The sequence below is a fragment of the Equus przewalskii genome, chromosome 14 (assembly GCF_037783145.1).
Source record: "Equus przewalskii isolate Varuska chromosome 14, EquPr2, whole genome shotgun sequence".
In the NCBI taxonomy this organism is placed as follows: domain Eukaryota; kingdom Metazoa; phylum Chordata; class Mammalia; order Perissodactyla; family Equidae; genus Equus; species Equus przewalskii.
In genome coordinates this window covers 4,124,378-4,146,202 of record NC_091844.1, presented here as the reverse complement: position 1 = coordinate 4,146,202, position 21,825 = coordinate 4,124,378, and the positions used below count along the sequence as shown (strand labels likewise).

Sequence of the window (21,825 nt, the reverse complement as noted above, 5' to 3'; positions counted from 1 at the left end):
GGAATGTGTGAACTTAACCGCTGCGCCACTGGGCTGGCCCCAAGGTTTTTTACTTTTGAAATAAATTTTGGCTTACAAGAAGTGGCACAAATATACAAAGAATTCCTGTATACCCTTCATCCAGCTTCCTCAAATGTTGACATCTCAAGTAGCCACATTACAGTGATCAAATTGGGCAGTTGACGTTGGTACCGTGCTGTCATCATCACACGTTCGGATCCCTGACAGTCTGATGGGTGGAGGGGCATCTTAGTGAGAGTTTGTGGGCCTTTATTTTACTAGTAGTGAGGTCCAGCACCACCTTGTATATTTGAAAGGCAGATGTTTTCTTTCCCCATTTTCCTTTGCCCGTTGTTTTCCTGATTTTCTGGTCTTTCCGTCTAATCAATTTTTAAGGAGCTCTCACTGTATCAGGAACAGTAGCCCTTTGTCTGTGTCATGAATTGGAAATATTTTTTTCTTAGCTTTTTATTTGTCTTTGGAATTTGCCTGGAATATATTTCGCCATGTAAAAAAGTTTTTATATTTAAGTAGTTGAATTCATCCATCTTTTGTGGGTTTTGGATTTTTAGTCATAGATTTAAAAAAGGTGCTTCCTTCTAGGTTATAAAGGATTTCTTCCCTATGACTTCTATACTTTTATTTTTCCACTGTCAATCTTAGATTGGAATTTATCCTGCTGTAGGATGTGAAGTGTGGCTCCAACTTCCTTCCAGATGGTTACCAAAGCATCCCATTGCCATTTGCTGAGAAGCCTTCTCTTTTCCCCAGAGACTTAAGCCAGCACCCTTTGTCATATACTAAATTCCCAGCTGCATTTGGGTCTGTGTTCCTATTTCCTAATGTTTCTTTAGTTTGTCCCATTAGATGCCACACCAAACTTGTACCAATGAAGTCTTTGAAAACTTCCTATTACTTTAAATAAAACAAAATAACGTTATATCAAGTCTGTAAAAAGTTAATGACTATGCTTACATGTAAGCAAATGATAGGGTGGAAGGCAGGTGATTCCCTCCGTCACCAGTCAAAAGTGGGTGAAGTATATCCATTGCACGGAGTCATTTCGGTGGGCCTGACCTTGGTTGCCTCTCTGCCATCTTGCCAGCTGTGTTCTGGGATGTGGGAGGCAGTTTAAGGATGCCTGGTGGGAAATTTGAAAACAGTTAATGACAACATTTTTTTAAAAGAGAGGGAAAAATAAACCTCATATTTTGGAAACTGTGTAAGAATTCCCCGCAGAGTTTTCTTTGGTAAGTTTGGCTTCTAGTCTTTAGGAAATCTGTGTCATTTAGAACCAGTGTGTTCACGTAACATACATAGTCAAGCCTCTCTCTTCAGCGCTGTTTGATAGAGATGGTCGCCAGTTTCCCCCTAAGCATGTGCTCCTTTGGAACAAAGGGTCAGTGTAGCTGTTCAGCCTGGCCGCACTGTGCCTCTCCTTGGGCTCTGGCACCGGGGGCAGCACGCACAGGGTCAAGGCCAAAGGCCGCCGAGTCAGCAGACTCCAAATTCTCACTGCGCCTGTGCACTCAGTGCTCCTCTGCGCATTCCCGGCTCCTCTGCTGTGGGTGGAGATGATGACGCTTCATCCTGGTGTTAGGTCTGAATGTGATAATGCATAAAAAGTGCTTGGCCTCGTCCGTGGCACCCAGTAAATGCTGAGTGAACGACTGCCATGTTGTTGGTCTGTTTCTTTTCGTCTTTAGTGCATGAAACTCTGAGGCACACAATTCCTGAACTTGTGTGCTGGTGTTCGTGAAGGGAGATAGGACATAATTTAGGATTACGTAAGGGAAGTGGTGTGTATGTACGTGCGTGAGTAGCACATAGAAGGCTGAAGCACACAGGAGGTGAGGTTAGCCTCAAAGTTCTAAGGTCTAAGAAAAAAAAATTCTTTCTCTTTTTGGTCTCTTTGCGAGAGATGGACCGAGAGTGTAAGCTTGGGGCATGGTGTCACATACAACCAGTTACAGGAGCAGGATTGATCAACTTTCATGCACATCTGGGTTTTTTGTTAAAAAGAATAATCTTTGAAATAGAGCCTATGGAACAAATATCATTAAGAAGGAATTGAAGCTCAAATGGAGAGAAGTCATAGGAGAGCACCTTGCTACTTCACATTCAAAGCTCATGGTTCAGATGAATTGCATGCATGCACAGGTGTGTGCAGAAGCCTGCCGGTATTCCCTGAGTGGCCTTGAAGGAGAGGGGAAGTGCCAGAAGATTGGAGACTGGCAATTGTTCTAATTTTCTAAGCGGAGAAAAAAGCAGTGTCAGGAACAGCTGTTAAACAGATTAGTAAATGGAGATGAAAGCTGGGAGCGTGGAGCCTGTCTGTGTTCTTCTTGATGCATTGTGGCTTGACCTCAGCAGGGTGACCAGATAAGGCTGGACCCACATATGAAGATAGCTCTTGAGTGTTAGTATTCCTCCTCTCTTCGGGCCCTCTCTTCTGACCGTGGTCACTCTTTAGAAGTCTCTGGGCCATTGGCTGCTTGGGGATGAGTCTGTGGTCGTCCGCCCTCATGGTGCTGTGTGAGATCCTCCCAACCTTGTCCATGGACCAGCTCAGTTGACTTGCCTCCCCTCTCGCCCGTACCATCTTATTCACATAGCACGTAGCTGAGGGACAGTTTTGTCCTTTTCGTTGTATCTTTACACAAAAACAGTGTACAACATTAACAGAAAAAAGGAGAGAGTCTGAGGGATAGAGCATGTGAAAGGCCTTTGTGCTGGCTCTTGCTGACCAGAGGGAGGGAGAGTGGCCCATGGCCCAAAGGGAAGATGGATAGCGCAAGAGGCAAATGAAGCGAAGAACATTTTTGACCTCTACCCCATTGACCTCTCCTCTCCCAGCTGGCTTCTTATCTGGACTGTGACAGCAGCCACAGGGGTTGTTCTTGGTCCCCCCTGACAGGCCCAATTCAAGGGTTGGGTGTTTAGGAGCAGGGCGGCCCTCAGCTCACTCCCCCTTTATAATGAGAGGCCTGTTGAGGGAGCCAAGATAGTGTTTTCTTTGTACACCTACTGTGTACCTGCAACTTTGCTGGGTGCTTTTTTATGATGCTATTCAGTGCATACAGCACATCTGCAAGGTAATCCTTTTCCCTCTATCCTCAGTTTTATAGATGAGAAAGCTTTAGAAAGAGTAAGTCATGTTGCTCAAAGACAGAATCAGTAAGGGATGGAGCTGGCATTTCATCCCCAAGCCAGTGCTGCTTCACTAAATCAGGTAACAGGCGCATCTCCCTACGTATAAAACTGTTACGTGGACTGGTAGCTGGCTGGATGGCCACACCCACGGAGTGTGGTCTGCTAGTTTGATCCTCCTTGAGGAAGGTCTGAAACGTGTACTGTCCTTGGCCATGATTTGTACAGCAGCTTGGATGAAAACCTGGAAACCTGCATGTCAGATCTGCAGATGATGAATGGATGGAGTGATAGGAACATCCATGACGGAATCGGAATTTAGGACTCCTGAGAAGCTGGAACGATGGACTGAAACTGGCCCGGGGAAGTGAATGGCAGGATTGGCGAGGTGTACATGTCCTCTGCTTCTGCTCTAAAAACACCTCCCCAATGTAGTATGAGAGGCTGGTGCTGCCTGAAAGGTGACACGGTATCGGGCATCGTTCGTGTGCGGTTAACATTGGCGTGTCCGTTTTCTGTAGTGGACGACCCTGTGTGAGTCCATGTGTCACACGCAGAGGCAGTGGATGATGATCTGTAGCATCCTGAATTTCCCTGTTTGGGATCTTACTGTCCAGTTCTCTATTTTGTCTGCTTTGTGGGAGCGAAACATACACCTGTCTTGTCTCTCGTGTGTCTCGCACCCAATGGAGTGCTAGTAGGGGTTCAAAAATTACTTGCTGGATGACTAGACTTGAAGTCTGTCTAGAAGAGAGAACAGTACTGAGATGGTGAGGCTTGGGAAACCTTGTCATCAAGTTAGGAAGGCTTTGCTTGGAGAAGAGGTCCTAAGAGACGTTATGGTTCCTCTAACTGTTGGAAGGTTAGCCTTGGGATGGAGAGATTAGATCTCCTTTCTATTCCATCACAAATTATTTTTATCTAAAAATATTGTGTTAATGTATACACTGTTGGCTTGTCTCACAATTTTATAATTCTAGGGCAGATATCAGCAGATATTTTGGATAGCACACATCTGTTTTTGAAGTTACCTAGAAAAGTTTAGCTGATTTTTTTTTAATAGGCGAGTTTTCCTCTAGCAAATAAAATAAGGAAGTGCGACTGTGTCATCTCATACTTGACTTTGGCCCCACACTGGACCGAGCTCCTTAAGAAGGATGGCATCTGGGCCATGGCTTATTTTATGTACAGTGTTTCATATAACATTTTCATTGAATAAATGTGACTTTCGTTTAATTCTACCACCAAGGTGACTGATACTGTCTCCAAGAAAAGCTGGTCTCTGAGGCTAAGTAGCAGCCTCAACATCACGTAGCTGGTAAGATGTAGAGCTGGGATTTGCATCCAGTTTAAAACAGAGTCCTTGCGTCCTTTACGTCACATGCAGAGCCGTGGCCGACTTCATTACCTGGGTTAGTCTGGGTTCTCTTCTTTCAGGCAACCGTTGTATTCGAATACTGAAGGTTCAGGGAAGAAGCATTTCTTGAATCGACCCTTCCTCATGTTCTCTTCTTTTCTCTGCAGTGGTGGCTCTGACCTGGGGCTGGCATCATAACCACCTACAAGCTTTTACAGACCACAGATACTCTGATTCATTTGGGCTCAGGTGGGATCTGTGTGGAATGAAGAGGCGGGCCAGGACACTTCCCGTTCTGGCATGCATGGTGGATGCTCATGGTTTCAGCTGTTGTGTGTAACCTGAAGATACTCTGTACTTTGTTGAGTTGTAAATGTGAGTAGTGGGTTACAAGGTGAAGGAGAAATTTAACTCATTAGTTGAGTCTGTCTTGTCCCTCAAACCTCTCAATGAGGTTTTGGCTTTGCTTGCACATTTTTGTGGGACAAATTACATGCGTGGAGGAGTCATGAATTTCAGGATTTGCTAATTTCAAGGTGTACTCCATAAGGGGTTGTCTGAGTGAAATGTGAGTTCAGAGAAAGCTTGAAATCTCCTTTTGACTCTCTTTCTTCTTTGCACAAAACTGCGTTGTGGAGCTGAAGTTTGTCATTTCGTCATGTGTGTAAATGAATGGATCAAAACTTCTCTTTGGTGCTTACGCTGGATGCAGATTTTGTGAGAAGGCCTGCCTGGGCAAGGAAATGGGTTTGACGTTCTGCCAAATGGTCATTGAAATGTTTTTCTCCTTCTTTGTGCCCAGCTAAAAGGCTGGGCATGTAGGTTTTCATGCTCTTGTCTGGTTTTGGCTTTGGAATTGCTTACACAGCTAATCTGGCATTTATGATTATTTCCACTTCGAGCTCAGCAGGAGGCTCTTTGAGGATATTCAGACAGAAATGACTTAATTGGATTTCAGCCCAGACACAGTATTGGAATGGCTTTATGGATGGCGCTAGTTGGGCAGCTGCCATAGGAAGTCGTGTATATGTTTTTGAGCTTTAGAATTTGGAAGTACTCTTTGATTCAGTCCCTCTCATTGGCTCATTGCTAACTTATTTGCAGTGAAATACTCAAGAAAAATACATTTATAGCAGTAAAATTAAGAAACATGGTTTGTAAGTGGAACCATCATTTCATTTCGGCGTAGTTAGATTATCATCTGTATTTAAGGCTCCATGTTTATATTCGTAGGCTGGCTCAGGCACAGTGGTGTAGGGTATTCGGGATCTCCTGGATTAAAATTTGGGAGAAGAGAATTCTGGGCTCTTTGACACTGAATGCTGCAGGGTATTGGACAATTGCAACAGATCTCACAGATATAATTAAGGAAGTGAAAGTTGATAGGATGATAAACGTCTGATAGGAGGCATTTTATCAAGAGCCTGCCGTGTGCCAAGCCATATGGACACCAACATGTGCAGGTTCCTTTCCAGAGGCCCTTCCTTCTAGAGAGCCATGTAAATGGAGAGTTTATAATTATAAAAGAGTGATTTCTACAGGAGTAGAGAACGTTTCTGTAGAATGTCCCAGAAGAGGGAATGTTTGAGTTCATTCCTGAACAAGGAGTTAGATCTGGCTGGACAATGGCATTGGGAAGTTGGAGGGGTGAAGATATTCCTAGTAGGGCGAAGAAATAGTAGACATAAAGGCATAGAATTATAAAGAGATCTGGCATTTTGGGAAAATGTGGGTGAACACTTTGACCATTTTTGGAATACTCAAAAGCAGCTAAATATACTTTAAAAACACAATGATATTAAGATTTCTATTCGGTTGGAATAATCATAAATTTGTTCTCTATAAGTTAAATTTTTATAACCATTGGCTATGTTTTTAAAGGGAAAATTTAATTTACTCAACTCCCTTTTCATTCCACGTTTTATGGAATTTTATAGAATACGTTGGTGGGATGCTATATTTATATTCGTCACCCCTGCTCAGAAATGGGGGAACCAGTCAAGTTGATTCAGGACCCATTGGAGTGAAATAGGATACTGTGCAATGGGATTATTTTTCATCGTTCCTTAGAAGCAAATCCATTTGTAGGAGGCTTCTCAGTTACCAGTATTTTACAAAATTAATACAAACAAACAGCCTTCCCACAACATCTTTCTCAGCCCTTTTCTCCAGAGCTTGGTTGTTCTCTGCGCTCCCAGGGACTTCTCAAATGCCAAAGGTCATGGGCTATTTGCAGTCTTTAACTCGTTGCCTTCATCTAATTGCTGTAAAAATTGTATTCCCCGCCCTCATGTTGAGACCCCTGTTCTGGTTTCTTATCAGGCCAGTGATATGATCTAGAACAAAGGTGGGCTCTGAGTAGCACTTCAGATCCTATGCCTGAAATGCTAAAATCTGTATCAGTCTGGCAGCCCACTCTCTCGGGGATGGGGCAGCTTAATCCTGAGTTAATGAGAGCCCAGGCCCTGACCTGAACAGCTCTCTTTGCATGGGTCCATCCTTGATGCGCGTGCATGTCAACTGCAGGCTTAGCAGGCTTAGTGTTCCTCTCTGAAATTACTGTGTGTCTCCCAGATAACACTGAGGCATCATACTCAAAGGGCAAGGGAAGTAACGGTTTTGAGGTTTCTGATTTGGTTAATTCTGGGCAGTGGGAAAATCCTTAGATTCATGTAAAACAATGGAAGTGTTCTTTGTAGAAAAAAATAGCACAACTTTTCTTGTATAGAGGAATATAGGGGAAAATTGTTTTGTACCATACACGTAATATCTGTATATAATTTGACTTCTGTGTTAAATCGCATTGTGTTTCTTGATAGAGTAGTTTGGGGGCATAAAATTCTGCCTTTCCTGGGATATGTGAGAATGTCCATCTGTGAAACCACGCCGCCCCGAGCCCCTGCTCAGCGCTCACCTGCCTCAGGAGATTGGTTACTTTTTTAAACCGACTTTTTAAAAGCAGAAAAGTAATATAATAAACACTATTATTTTATAATATGAATTATAAAGTTAAAAGTAAAGTAACGCTTCTCCCCCCTGATTTTATCCCACAAGTTTATTCGTGGTAACACTGTTAACAACAGCCTGTATCTGGCCGTCTTGCCTGCTTTTCAGGATTCTGTTTAAAAAATGTGTTTGTGTGTGTGCGTTCGAGTGATAAATATGCATCTGTGTGTGTGTGTGTATATATATATATAGAGAGAGAGAGAGGTGTTGGAGGGAGAAGTAGGTAAGAGAGCAGAGACGGAAAGACAGGATTTGCTCACCCCGTTTCCCTATTTGTTGATCTTGCCCTTTCTTGCTGTTTCTCTCATTCTTTCAATCCTTCATTCCCCAAAAGGTAAGGGACATGAGCTTCAGCAAGATAACCAAAATAATGCCTATACATATCCATAGTTAGCGGAGTCCTCTTGGCTCACCTAGTATGCCTAAATTACCTTGGATAAGAATTCAGTGTCTGTGTGTGTGTCTGCCTTCCTTCCTTCCTTGCTTTCTTTTTCAAGAAAAGGGGTTTGCACGGTTTTATTCAGTAATGCATTTAGAGTTTAAGATGCATTTTTGTCAGCATGTTTTTTATTGGCGTTGTAATTACCTGGACAACAACTAAATCCTGTGGATGCTTGCTACAGAGTGCGGGTGCACCTTGTTAAAATGTTACACGTAATTGGATTGTCTCCTCACAGTGCTGAGATGTATAGCAAGGCTTCTATGCTGATTCCCCAAACTGCCGTTTGGACTAGTGAAAAGATCTTAGTAGCAGCACCTTGTCAGACCTTTCGGCGAATGGACGCTGCTGTGTTTAAGAGGCTAGCGTTAAATAGATAAACTAAAGTCTTTACAAACCATTGGAAATGGTGTTATTAATCAAATTCCTATCTGTTAGAATTTTTAGGCAGCAGATGATGAAATTTGAATTCTTAGTAAGATTTGCGTTACAATGTTTCTATCATGTTATTTTAAATAAGCTTTAAAATATTTTTGGTACCACATCATTAGTTTTTGCTAATTCTCAAGTCTACTCTTGTGTGCCTCAAACTACAGAATTGGAGCTGAGGGACCCTCGTCACAGATGAGGAAACTGAGGCACAGAATCGTACAGGGCATCTGGTGGCTGAGCCAGGCCTGGAACACTGCTCTCCTGGCTCGCGGCCTTGAGCCATGGTTTCCTGTCTCATTGTGTGTGGTTGACCCACTGCGTGCGATTTCATCTTTTCTCAGTCCTGGAATGCTCGGAGGTAGAAATCTTCATTATTTCGCAACATAGATCTCTCAGGGCTTAACATCTGACCGGTTATGCTCCTTCCCACACACCTGCCTCAGCCGCATGTGATGTCTCTTTGAGGCTGTTCAGAGAATTGGAACTTAGTCCTTTTTTTTCTATTTTCATTAATCAGCTTCTAATCAGCAGATGCAATCAACTGATAACTGGTGTTACCGTTTAGAACTGATAGAATTCTAGCCCAACGGAGGACTGGCTGTTTTCCTGTTCAGGACAGCTTTGTCTTGAGTAGAAATCCTGATTTCAGTGGGACTTTCTGAAATTTGGGAACTGGCTTACGGCTGTCAGTCCTCTGAGCCTGACTGGGCAGTGCTGCACGCCGGGCGATGGAGATGCTCTCCTCGGAAGCTAAGCATTTCTGAGCTGCTCAATATCAGGCCACGTGGGGGGCCACGTCAGCCCAGCCTAGACTTTCGTGTAGCTTTGTTCAGTGTTTGAAACCAGCATTTTCCTGCTTGAGTAAAGTTTTCCACCAATTGGTTCAGTAGGAATGAAATGTAGCTAGTTCTGCCAGAAGTCAGTGGGACAGCCCTGGCCCCACGCTGTTCCGGTCAGGCGGTGCCCTCTGCATTCACCCTGAGTTGGACATCCACTCAGGCCGCTGCAGTGCCTGCCGGGTCTGAAGGTCACACGGGGGCGGGCGGGGGAGAAGAAAGGACAGGATGAGGTTTTTGGCATTTTGAGCCCAGAGGCCTATAATAATCATGTGGGCTTTTTTCTTTTTCAACAAAAGAAAAACATTGTTGCCTTTAGCTCTGTCTACAGATTAGGGGTCTGGCGGTTCTCTTGGTGTTTTGTATGTATAAGATTTGGTTATGATGTAACCTGCGACTCTTTAGGTTGTGTGCAATGCCACGCAGGTAACGTTATTAAATAATTCTTTTTTTGCTGGGTCAACATCTAAAAGAAACAGTGCCTTTCAGAATTAAAGTGGTGCGTTGGTTCGTGGACTTGCTGTTTGATGCAGCATAACACTGTCCTGCCCGATTTGACAGGCTGAAGCTGGCCCCCCAGTGTAGCGGACGCTCCATACAGATGGCAGCGACACACGGTGTTTGCCTGAGTGTCAAGGTTCTAGCCTGTTAGTGGTGATCTTTGCAAGGAGAAAGAGCCCGGCTGGGCTTTGAAATCAGACAAGCATGGGTTCAAATTCTGGCTGTGGGACTTAGGGTGGTTTGGCTCCTGAGCGGAACGAGAAGTTTTATCTTCCAGGGTTGCTGTGAAGGTTGGTGAGGCCCACCAGTGCAGTGTCTCCCCAGGGCCAGTACAAGCTCTTCTCTTCCCTTGCTGTTCCTTTCTTTCTGAGAATGGGGAGGAAGGAGAGGCGGTGTCACTGAGCACTCTGAAATGAGCCTTGTGGGGATTCAGGTCATCTGGGCAGATCAGCCAACTCGACAGTAGGTAGAGCAGTGGTGTCCAGCGGTAGTGTGCCCCAAGGCACACAGCTGTGGGCCATGGGCAGAATGGGGCACATGCCCTCTTAGTAACCCTTAATGCCTGCTGGAGTGAAGTGCATTAGTGATGGATGTCAGCTCTGCACCTCCACTTCTGCCCAAGGCTCAGAGGGAGCCCAGGAGCACCCAGAAGACGCTGTGCTTGGCACTGTGGCCGGTGCTGGGGGTTAGACTGGACCAGGACAGCTCACAAGGGGCGTCTTGATGCCAGGCCCTGGGTCACGTAGTGCTACTGGGTTTGCAGACGCAGGCGCCCCACAGTTGAAGTGGGCGCTGCAGCTAAGCGCCCCCAAAAGGCTGGGGAAAGCCCTGGTTGTGGTTTGGGTGCTTCCAAGCATAGTTGAGACAAAAAAAACCTCAGTGTTATAGAGAATTCAGATAATCCCTTGGGTTTTGCAGTGATAAAATTTTATATTATTAGGGGTCCAAATTAATGTGGAGAGAGAGATACATTTGGTATTAGTGTTAATTCCTTTCTACTCCTTCCTCGTCTGCTTTTATTTTGAAAGGGAAATGCCCATGGTGCTAGTGGAGAAATATTTTTAAAGAAATACACGCCTGTTTCATGCGTTCCCTTCTGCCTGAGCGGGCTGGGTAGAACATCCTTGAGTGAATTCTTGGGCGAGGCTTCTGTTCCAGGTGACCTTGGGCCCCATAGTGTTTCCTGTCTGAAGTGGGTTTTTGCACAAAGTATATGCTTTCCTGATGGTTTAGATCACAGGCTGTAATTAAGACCTGATTTGAAATACTCATCCTTAACAGAGCTTTTGAATAAGCTAATAACCCCATGCTAAACATAGACAGTGGGCAGACTTCATGGAAACCCGGAGAGAGAGGGAGACCTTGGTCGCTGTTTATTTCTATGTCAGGTGTACGCCTAGTGCACTGACAGTTCGTCAGTGAAATGCTTTTCTCAAGGAAAGCACTGCAGCCTTCGTTTTTTACGCTTAAATCCCAGATGGCCACTGGCACCTTTAAATGAACTTAACATGGTGTCACTTTGATTGAAGCTCCTTCATTAGTTCATATCCTGCTCTGTTCTCTGTGGCTTTTCCACCAAGCCCGCCACACCGGGTCTCAAACGACTGGGCCTCCAGGGCCGCTCCATTGTCCTTCTGCTTTGGACTAGTAGATAAGTGGCTCCGGCTTTAGCTTTGCTGTTGGTCTGGTGGATTTAGGGTTCTGAAGGCCAGCGCTCCTAACTCTACAGCGTATTAAGGAAAACCTTTGACCTCCCTGAGAAGGTTAACTCGTGTGTAGAAGCGGTATTAGTCTCTCTCCTGGGAATTTACTGTAAGGATTAAATAGCTCCCTGCTGAGTGCATGCAGAGGCGGCCCCATTCCGACACCCAGAGAGCCACGCAGACACGCCCCGCGGTGGCCAGGGGAGATGTGACTCCAGCAAGTTCACTTTCAGTGAGAATTTTGACAGCACTGCTTGTATCTAGAAGAACCCCTGAAAATGCTAATTGAGGTGGCATCTGTGGGCGTGACTGTGGTTAGTTGGTGGCAGCATTGTAAGGCCAGCAGTGAGAAATATGAGTCCTTGGTCAAGACCTGAGTCCAGATACCAAAACTTCTGTTTCTAGAGAACCTGTTATTTTTGGTAAACACTTAGCAGAGAGAGGGGCGTAATCGTCCTGGGACGCAGTGACGTCTTGCCCAAATGTAGTATTCCCATGGTGTTTGGGCATTACCTTTTCCTTGCATTAAGTCATATATATTTTTTAAATCATATAGCCTTTAAAATAATGCTAGAGAATGCATAAAGAGGAATTAATTTTTTAATCAAAATTTATGAACTTGCCTTATAACATTTTTATGATAGCCTTACTTGAATTATCTTTTTCTCTTTGATTAAAATAGAATTCGATTTTTCTGTGGCATATTTAGCACTTTGGGTCATAATCATGCTAGGGATGAATTAATAGATCTTCTCTGAGTGAACCGTCAGGACAGATCCCCTCTGGGTTTGAAACGTAATTAAAAATGTCAGTGAACTCAGTTGGAGGTCCTCGGAGCTCCAGGGCCCCCTCGGAAGCGTTGGGCAGGGACTGAAAACAGTTACCCAAGTGTATTGAACACGAGACCCGAGCAGGAGGGAGCGGGCTCGGGTCACTCTGTCGGGCGTCTTGTGTCTTCACTTCCCTGTAGTGTTGGGGTGTGTTCTCGGGTTTCCTGCAGGGGTGTTGTTAGCACAAGGCTGTGTCCAGTCGGTGGCCTCTCTCAATTGGCCAGTGCAGAGGCCTCAAAGAGAAGAGCGAGGCTCGAAATCACATCCCTGCTCCCGGCGGCCCTGCCCTTCGTTAGGCTGCTGCAGACTTGCTTCCTTTTCACCTGGCATCCGCCCTTTTGATTTGGCGACGTTGAAGGGTGTGGGTGAGGCATTGTGGGGAGGAGGGCTGGAAGAGACCATGGAACTTAGGGCTCTTGGGCGCGGCCGCTGTCCCCACCCTCCTGTCTCTTCCCTCCACCAAGTGTGTGGTTGGTCTCTCTGACCTCTGCCTTAGAGCTGACACAGGAGTGGAAGGTACACAGACGAGAGCAGTTCTGTTTGGGTAGAGGTCAGTAGATACAAAGTGACTTTTTTGTGGGGTATTTTCAAAATAGTGGTTTTAGGCAAATAATCAGTTATTTCTCAAGCTGATACTTAAAATCAAACAAGCAGTCCTAATATATGGTTCTTTCTGTTTCTTTTCAGATTTCCTATGTTCCTTTTATACAAGTGGTTTCCCAGATCATAACTCCCTGTTGAGATTTGAGTTGGATTTGAGAATTTGGAGAATTCCTGCAGCTTTGTAACTCAGAGGTGTAATCAGCTGAAGAATTCTCCTTTGGAGGAGTTCTGCATTTTGCCAGTCATCTCTCATAACTGAGTGCCAAAGGTGAGTAGGCGGTTTTCTGCTTAAAACAGGTGGGAGGAGTTGCTGCTTTTGCCTCACATGCTCGCTTTGCACAGTAGGTTTTACATTAGTAAAATGGCAATAAATGTAGCCCTGATTTGTTGAGCTCAAAAAATTTAGGTTTTCATGGGACCTGGTTCAAAAATTAGGTTGCTATTCCTCTCCAGCATGTGATGGCATTGGGTGGCCAGGAAGCGGAATGGTGGGCATCTCCCACCTGTAACCCGCCCTTGGGCGCCAGCTCTCCGCCCAGCAGGTGGTCGTGAGTCTGTAGGAGTGGGGCCTCTGTCTGCTACTTTGGGAGAACCGAGGCAAATAAGAACCGCCTTCAGGGTGCTTTCAGGCTAGAAAAGGCTCCTTCCAGCTCTGATGCTGGGGAGTCAAGTCTACTCAAAACATGCAAGCAGATGCAGGCTTCCCAGGAAGGTTTGCTGTTTGTTTGTGTGTGTTAAAGTTGTACCTGTAATCCAGCTGTGGATTCCAAGATCCAGGGGCCCTCTGCTAAGATAACGTGCTGGACAAAAGCATGTCTCTGCACTCTGCACGCTGAGCCCTATCCAGCGGTTTGGACGTTTGACTTAAACGTGGGAATTGCTGGCTGCAGTCTGGTCAGGCTGCTGTCCGTCTCTGGCCAGACCATCAGGGGTGGTTACGGAAGGCATGGTGTATTCCCAGAGCATTGTCTCCTCACTGGAGGGGTGACACCCAGTTCGTCAGCCTTCCTTCAAAACCTTAGTTTGCTTCTATTATTCAGAAATTGTTTTAGACTATTCTTGAATCTACATCTATAAAATCTTTTGGTATGATTTCTGTAAATATATTAGGTAAATTAGAATTTTCTTTCATTTGGTCTAAAACTGCTACTAAAAATTTTGTCAGTGAGTTTTTTCGTCCTTGACCACTTTTTTTTCCTTTGGAGCCTTGTTAATTTTAAGTATGTTCCCCTTTGATGTGTGGTAACCAGAACAGCATAGAATTAATGTGTAGTATTTCATAAGGGGAGAAGTAAGTGTCTCCGGTCTTCGCCTTATTGTCCTTTATGATCCCTTTTGGAGAAACTGACGCATCGTCCCGTTCATTTCGGGTGTCGGTCATTATGATTTCCTGGCTTCGGTCCTGGTTTGGAATTGACAGCCTGGAGCTCATGCTGTGCGGCCTGGTTCTAAGCCCTCCTCCTTCTCCCTCCGCCTGCACTTGACCTTATCCTGACCCTGCCCTCCCCAGGATAGTGTTGGCTCCTGCTGGCCTCACATCCCCTCTGCATTGATAGGGCACCCCCAGCGTTCCCTTCCAGACCTTATGGAAGACAGACACCACTGGGGTGTTTCAGGTTCAATCCTAGTTTATGTCCATTATGTAAAAAAAGACTTACCCCCGGTGACTCGGTTTTTTTAATAGTCATTGAAGTGGAACCTTTTAAGACTTATTCATCTATAACTGCAGTCACATATTTTGTGGCAATGTAAGCTAGAAATTAGTGCAAATCCTCAAATCTGATCATCAGAATTCATTAATAATTCATCAGTAACAGAATCTGACACTGCTTCTTTAGAGAGTTCTTGATCATTAGTGACGTTGACAGACTGTAAGTTATTGTTTAAAGTGTTGTGAAGTTTCTCCTTCGGAAAGTAGTGAGGCAGGGGGAGTCAGTGCGCACGCACGGCACTGGGTTGTGCACAAGCGCCCAGCAAGAGCCTGTCATGTTAGGCAAATGAGTTGATTCCTGGTCCAACTAGGTAGAGAACCATTCATAGATTATCATGAAAATATACTTGCAAAAATATGTATACCCATATAATTTTAAAGAATTACCTATATTTTATAAGTTCATGAGATCCACACCAAAACCCTGATTTGCTTATTGCAAATTACTTTTGTGGTTTAGATAAATGTTCAGCGGGAACATCATTAAATGTATCTGTTAAATATTTGTTGTGAGTACCAGCTGGATTCTAGGCTGTTTTTCTTGCAGTGACTGTTTTAGGAGCTACAAAAATAGGTAAAATATGGTTCCAAACGCCCTTTCTCGTGTCCTTGCAGGCTGGGGCAAGATCCTGATGGCTCTCGGGCCGTGATAACTGTGTGGCGAGGTTCTTACAGTGAGGCCCTGTGCCCGAGGCAGGGGGGCCGACCCTCGGAGAGGAGGCTGGAAAAGCCGGAGGATGCTGTGTTTGGAATGAGTTTTAAAGAATGAAAGGAGGTGTGGGCAGAGACATAATGGGTCCCCTTGGCACAGGGCAGGCTCAGTGGATTAGCTGGGTAGTGGGTCCCAGAGTCTCCAGGCCATTGAAGCAGTGATGAGTGGGGGCCCAGCATAAGCTGTTTGGCCAGTGGTCTTTGAAGTGCCAGCAGGAAGAGTGATAGCCTGGTCAGCTTTGTTGTTTGGCATTTCTTGGAAAGAAATGAAAGCGTTGCTAGCCTGGGAAAGTGGTAAGTGGGATGTCAGCCTCCGATTAATTTCCCAGTTATTAGAAATAAGTTTATACTGTCCTAGCTTAGACCTACACCTGGGGCCTGGCCCTGGGGAGCAGTTTGAGGAGGGGGGTGTCCGAGCTACATCTCAGAGGGGCCTGAGTGGGTCTCTGAGCCCCTCTTTCCAGCTGGTGCGCTTCCCTACCCCATCTTCTTGTCTCCGCCTGGAGCCTCCCCCGACTTTGAAGTTAAGGAGCCGAGTCTTTGGAACTCCCTGGCCCTGACCCTGCCTACTTTGGTGAGTGGAGACCGTGGGCAGAGCATGGTAGCCCATCTTTCCATTTACACCGGAATTGTTAACAAATGTGCAATCTGCGCTTACTTCTTCCCATGTAGAATAGAAAATTGAGTGTGATTCACCATTATTGGAGGCTGGCTAGTATTTACTGGGGATGGACAATGCAAAGGGCTTTGTATGCTATGCTGAAGATTTTTTAATCTTTCGAAAAGCTATTTGGAGACTTTTTCAGGAAAGAAGCCTAATGGGTAGAAGGATGTTGATGTTATGGGGGAGGAAAGACAGTGGCTTAGGTGACAAGACTCATGGGCTAGGTAAAGTAACGGAAACCAGGATTTCACAAACTGTGTCCGATGCTGATGTGAATAGCCAGAGTGTAAGTTAGCAGTGATCCTTTTTTCTTTTTTTCAGCTTTATTGAGATATAGAAAAAGACTTTTTTCACCTTTATTGAGATATAGTAGACAAATAAAATTATAAGATATTTAAAGTGTACTTTGAAGTGATTTGATACACTGTATACGTTGTGAAAGAGTTCTGACCATCTAATTACATAACACGTCCATCATGTCACATATTTATCATTTTGTGTGTGTGAGAGCATTTGCATTCTCTCTTAGCAAATTACAGTGTTGTCAACTATAGTCATCATGTTATACCCTAGATCCTCAGACCTTATTCATCTGATAGCTGGAAGCTTATACCTTTTTACCAACCTGTGCCCATTTCTCCCACCCCCAGCCCCTGGCAGCCACTTTACTACTACTGTGTTTCTGTGAGTTAGACTGGTTTTTTTTAAATTCCACATATAAATGAGTTATGCATTATTTGTCTTACTCTGTCTGGCTTATTTCACTTAGCATAATGCCCTCAGGGTATATCCATGTTATAGCAAATGTCAGGCTTTCCTTCTTTTTCATGGCTGAATAATATTCCTGTGTGTGTGTGTGTGTGTGTGTGTGTGTGTGTGTGTGTTTGTATGTATGTATATATACCACATCTTCTTAATCCATTCATTCCTTGATGGACACTTAGGTGGTTCCATATCTTTGCTGTTGTGAATAATGCTGCAATGAACATGGGAGTACAGATATCTCTTCCATATCCTATTTTCATTTCTTTTGGATATATACCCAGAAATGGGATTGCTGGATTATGTGGTTGTTCTATTTTTAATTATTTAAGGTGCCTCCATACTGTTCTCCATAGTGCCTGCACCAATTTGTATTCCCACCAACAGTGCACAAGGGTTCCCTTTTCTCCATATCCTCACCAACACTTGTTATCTTATCTTTTTGGTGATAGCCATTCCAACAGGGTGAGCTGATGTCTCATTGTGGTTTTGATTTGCATTTCCTTGATGATTTGTGATGTTGATTATATATATGTATATATATATATATACACACACACACACATATACATACGTATATATATATACATGTATATATATATATATATATATATATATATATACATACACCACAGACATATGGTATGATGGTGCACCTTTTCATGTACCTGTTGGCCATCTGTGTGTCGTCTTTGGAAAAATGTCTATTCAGATCCTCTGCCCTCTTTTTAATCAAAGTGTGTTTTTGCTATTGCATTGTATGAGTTCTTTCTGTATTTTGGACATTAACCCCTTATATATATGATATGCAAATATTTTCTCCCATTCCATAGGTACCTTTTCACTCTGTTGATGGTTTCCTTTGCTGTGCAGAAGTGTTTTAGTTTGATGTAGTTCCAGTTGTTTATTTTTGCTTTTGATGTCAGATCCAAAAAATCATTGACAAGACAGGTCTCAAAGAGCTACCCCATGTTTTCTTCTAGGTTATGGTTTCAGGTTTTCTTTTCACATCTTTAACCCATTTTGAGTTGATTTTTGTGCGTGGTATAAAATAGTGGTCCAGTTTTATTCTTTTGCACATGGCTGTCCACTTTTCTCAACACCAGTTATTGAAGAGACTTCTCGTTTCCCATTGTATATCCTTGGCTCCTTTGTCGTAAATTAATTGACCATGCATGCGTGAGTTTATTTCTTGGCTCTCTATTCTGTTCCATTGATCTGTGTGTCTATTTTGATGCCAATATCATGCTGTTTCTGCTACTATAGCTTTGTAATATAGTTTGAAATCTGACAGTGTGTGCCTCCAGCTTTGTTCTTTTTTCTCAAGATTGCTTTGTGCTATTCAGGGTCTTCTTTGGTTCCATACAAATTTTAGGATTGTTTGTTCTATTTCTGATAAAAATGCCATTGGAATTGGTAGGGATTGCATTGAATATGTTGATGATTTTGGGTAGTATGGACGTTTTAAAAATATTAATTCTTCCAATCCACGAGCATGAAAATTCTTTCCATTTATTTGTGTTTTCTTGAGTTTTTTAATAAAAATCAGTGTCTTAACAGTTTTCAGTGTACAGATCTTTCACCTCCTTGGTTAAATTTATTCCTAGGTACTTTATTCTGTTTGATGCAATTATAAATGGGATTATTTTCTTAATTTCTCTTCCTGATAGGTTGTTGTCATTATATAGAAATGCAAACGATTTTTGTATATTGATTTTGTATCCTGCAACTTAACCGAATTTGTTTATTAATTCTAACAGGTTTGTTTGGTAAAGTATTTAGAATTTTCTATATATAATAGTATCATGTCATCTGCAAATAGTGACAGTTTTGCTTCTTCTGCTCCGATATGGATGCCTTTTATTTCTTTTTCTTGCCTAATTGCCCTGACTAGCACCTCCAGTGCTATGTTAAGTAAAAGCAGCAAGACTGGGCATCTTTGTCTTGTTTCTGATCTTTGAGGAAAAGCTATCAGCTTTTCACCATTGAGTACGATTTTAGCTGTGGGCTTGTTATACATGGCCTTTATTGTGTTGACGTATGTTCCCTGTATACCTGCTTTGTTGAGAGTTTTTATCATAAATGGATGTTGTATTTTTTTCAAATACTTTCTGTGCATCTATTGAGATGATCATATGGTTTTTATCTTTAGTTTGGTTAATGTGGTGTATCACTTTGACTGATTTGCAGATGTTGAACTATCCTTGCATCCCTGGAATAAATCCCACTTGATCATGGTGTATGATCCTTCGAATGTGTTGTTGAATTCGGTTTGCTAATATTTTGAGGATTTTTCCTTGTATTTTCATCAGCAATATTGAGCAGTATTCTTTCCTTGTAGTGTTTTTCTATGTTTTTGGCATCAGGGTAATGCTGGCCTTGTAAAATGAGTTTGGAACTGTTCTCTCCTTTTCTGTTTTTTGGAAGAGCTTGAGAAGGATTGGTATAAATTCATTTTTAAATGTTTGGTGGGATTTTCCAATGAAGCCTTCAGGTCATGGACCTTTGTTTGTTGGCAGGTTTTGGATTATTCACTCAATCTCTTTACTAATCGGTCTGTTCAGATGTTGTTTCTTCATGAATTAGTCTTGGTAGGTTGTATGTTTCTAGGAACTTATCCTTTTCTTCCAGGATTCAATTTGTTGCTGTATAATTGTTCGTGGTAGTCTGTTACCCTTTGTATTTCTGTGGTATCAGCTGTAATCTCTCCTTTTGCATTTCCAATTTTATGAGTCCTCTCTTTTTTTCTGGGTGAGTCTAGCTAAAGATTTGTTTATTTATTTTTTCAAAAAACCAGCTCTTAGTTTCATTGATGTTTTTTATTGTCTTTTTAGTCTCTATTTCATTTATTTCCATTTTTATCTTTGTTATTTCCTTCCTTGTAATAACTTTGGGCTTTGTTCTTCTTTTTCTAGTTTCCTGAGGTGTAAAATTAGGTAATTTATTTGGAATCTTTGTTTTTTTCTTAATATGTGAATTTCCCTCTTAAAACTGCTTTTGCTGCATCCCATAAATTTTGGTATATTGTATTTCCATTTTCATTTGTCTCAAGATATTTTTTGAGTTCTTCTTTTGATTTCTTCTTTGACCCATTGGTTGTTCAGTTGTATGTTGTTTAATCTCCAGATGTTTGTGGGCTTTTCAGTTTTCTTTGTATAATTGGTTTCCACTTTCATCCCATTGTGGTTGGAAAAGATGCTTGATATGACTTCAGTCTAATTAAATTTATTAAGACTTTCTTGTTGCCTAACATATGTATCCTGGAGAATGTTCTATGTGTGCCTAGAAAAATATGTATCCTGCTGCTGTTGGATGGAATGTTTTGTAAATATTCATTAAGTCCACCTGATCTAGCTTGTAGTTTACGTACAGATTTCTTTCTTTCTCTCTTTTTTTGTCTGGATGACCTAGCCATTGATGAAAGTGGAGTATTGACGTCTACTACTATTATTGTACTGCTGTCTGTTTCTTCCTTCAGGTCTGTTAGTATTTGCTGTATATATTTAGGTGCTCCTATGTTGGGTGCCTAAGTATTTACAAATGTTATATCTTCTTGTCAGATTGACCCCTTTAACATTATATGATCGTGCTCTTTGTCTCCTATTAGTCTTTGGTTTAAAATCTAGTTTGTACAGTAGAAGTGTAGTTACCTCTGCTTCCTTTTGGTTTCCATTTGCATGGAGTATCTTTCCACCCCTTCACTTTCAGTCTGTTTGTATCCTTACCTCTGACGTGAGTCTCTTGTGGGCAGCATGTAGTTGGGTCTTGTTTTTTTATTCATTCAGCCACTGTGTCTTTTGATTGGAGAATTTAGTTCATATACATCTAACGTAATTATTTATAGGTATGGACTTACTATTGCCATTTTGTTAATTGTTTTCTTGCCTTTTTGTAATTCTTTTGTTCCTTTCTTCATCCCTTTGTCTCTTCCTTTGTGATTTGATCATTTTCTGCAGTGATGTGCTTAGATTCCTTTCTCTTTCTCTTTAGTGTATCTATTGTAGGTTTTTGCTTTATGGTTACTGTGAGGCTCACATAAAACTTCTTATAACAGTCTATTTTAAGCTGATAACAACTGAAGTCTGTACGTATCATTTTTCATTCAACTGTAGAAGCAGCAATGGGTTGTTTGTGCATTGAACAGGAGAAAATGAAAAGTTAGGCATATCTGTCAGTCTTAGGTTCATAAAAATGCTATCCAGTAATTTTTCTTTTAGTAAAGGAAATTTTTATTGATATTAGCCTCAATTTGTATAGTAATAATTTTCTGAGAGTTTATATGCTTAGTAAAGTTGCCTTAAATTTATTCCTCACTTTGACCATATCCCAGCTTTTTGCTATTTTGGAGACTGCTGGTAACTTACTTTGCCCTCGCGTGGATTGTTTAGAAAGACCTACTGCATGCAAGACCCATTTCTCACTCATTAAGTTTTTAGCGCTGTAACTGCTGTTGGGAGGTGTAGATACCTGGAAGTAACTTGTTGAGTTTCTTCCAAAATAGAAGGAACCATTCCAGCCCTTACTGCTGCTCCCCCAAAACCAGGACCCCTGGGGAGTTTGGGGCAGGGCCTCTGCAACTGGACCAATTGGATCTTCCTTACAGGATACTGAGTGTTTAGGGATGACCATACCCTTTGATGTTCCAGTTTTTGTAGTACCTAGATCTGTGATAATTGATTAAATAATTGCCCAGTGAGTATTGACAGTTGCTAAAACTTTTTCAACGTTGATTCTACCACAGTTAACCTGGTGGTGCAGTCAACAGAAGCAGCTATTGCCAGGTACTAGGCACAGGGCTTGCCACCTCTAGTATTATCTCTTATCTGAAATGCAGGTCTTGTTCCCCCATTTTATAGGCAGAGACACTAAGCCTCAGGAGAGGTTAAGATGGTTGTCTGGGCTCATACTGCTGAACTTGCACGACAGAATTTTGACCAAGGTCTGCTGCTCACAAGCTCCTGTTCTTTCTGTTCCCCATGTCTCTGACATACCATGGTAAGGACATGTAACAACCTGTTATCTGAGTGCTTACCTTGAACCAGGAACCACTGAACACTCTGAGAGATTAAACAGCTGGGCCAAAGCCCGGTGCTTATCAGAGCAGAGCAGGCTGTGAGCTG

General features: G+C 42.7%; 1 protein-coding gene across 11 annotated transcripts in view; it reads left to right on the top strand.

Moving 5' to 3' along the window:
• NCK2 (NCK adaptor protein 2) overlaps positions 1 to 21,825 on the top strand; it is a 135,734-nt gene that overhangs the window by 55,449 nt on the left and 58,460 nt on the right. For 9 of the 11 annotated variants that reach the window (XM_070573358.1, XM_070573356.1, XM_070573350.1 and 6 more), the window contains one exon: positions 12,942 to 13,125. The gene's annotated coding sequence lies outside the window, so the exon portion shown is untranslated. Of the gene's footprint in view, positions 1 to 8,548; positions 8,743 to 10,186; positions 12,805 to 12,941; positions 13,126 to 21,825 lie in introns of those variants that run through there. The other 2 variants (XM_070573351.1, XM_070573355.1) reach the window with 2 other exon arrangements.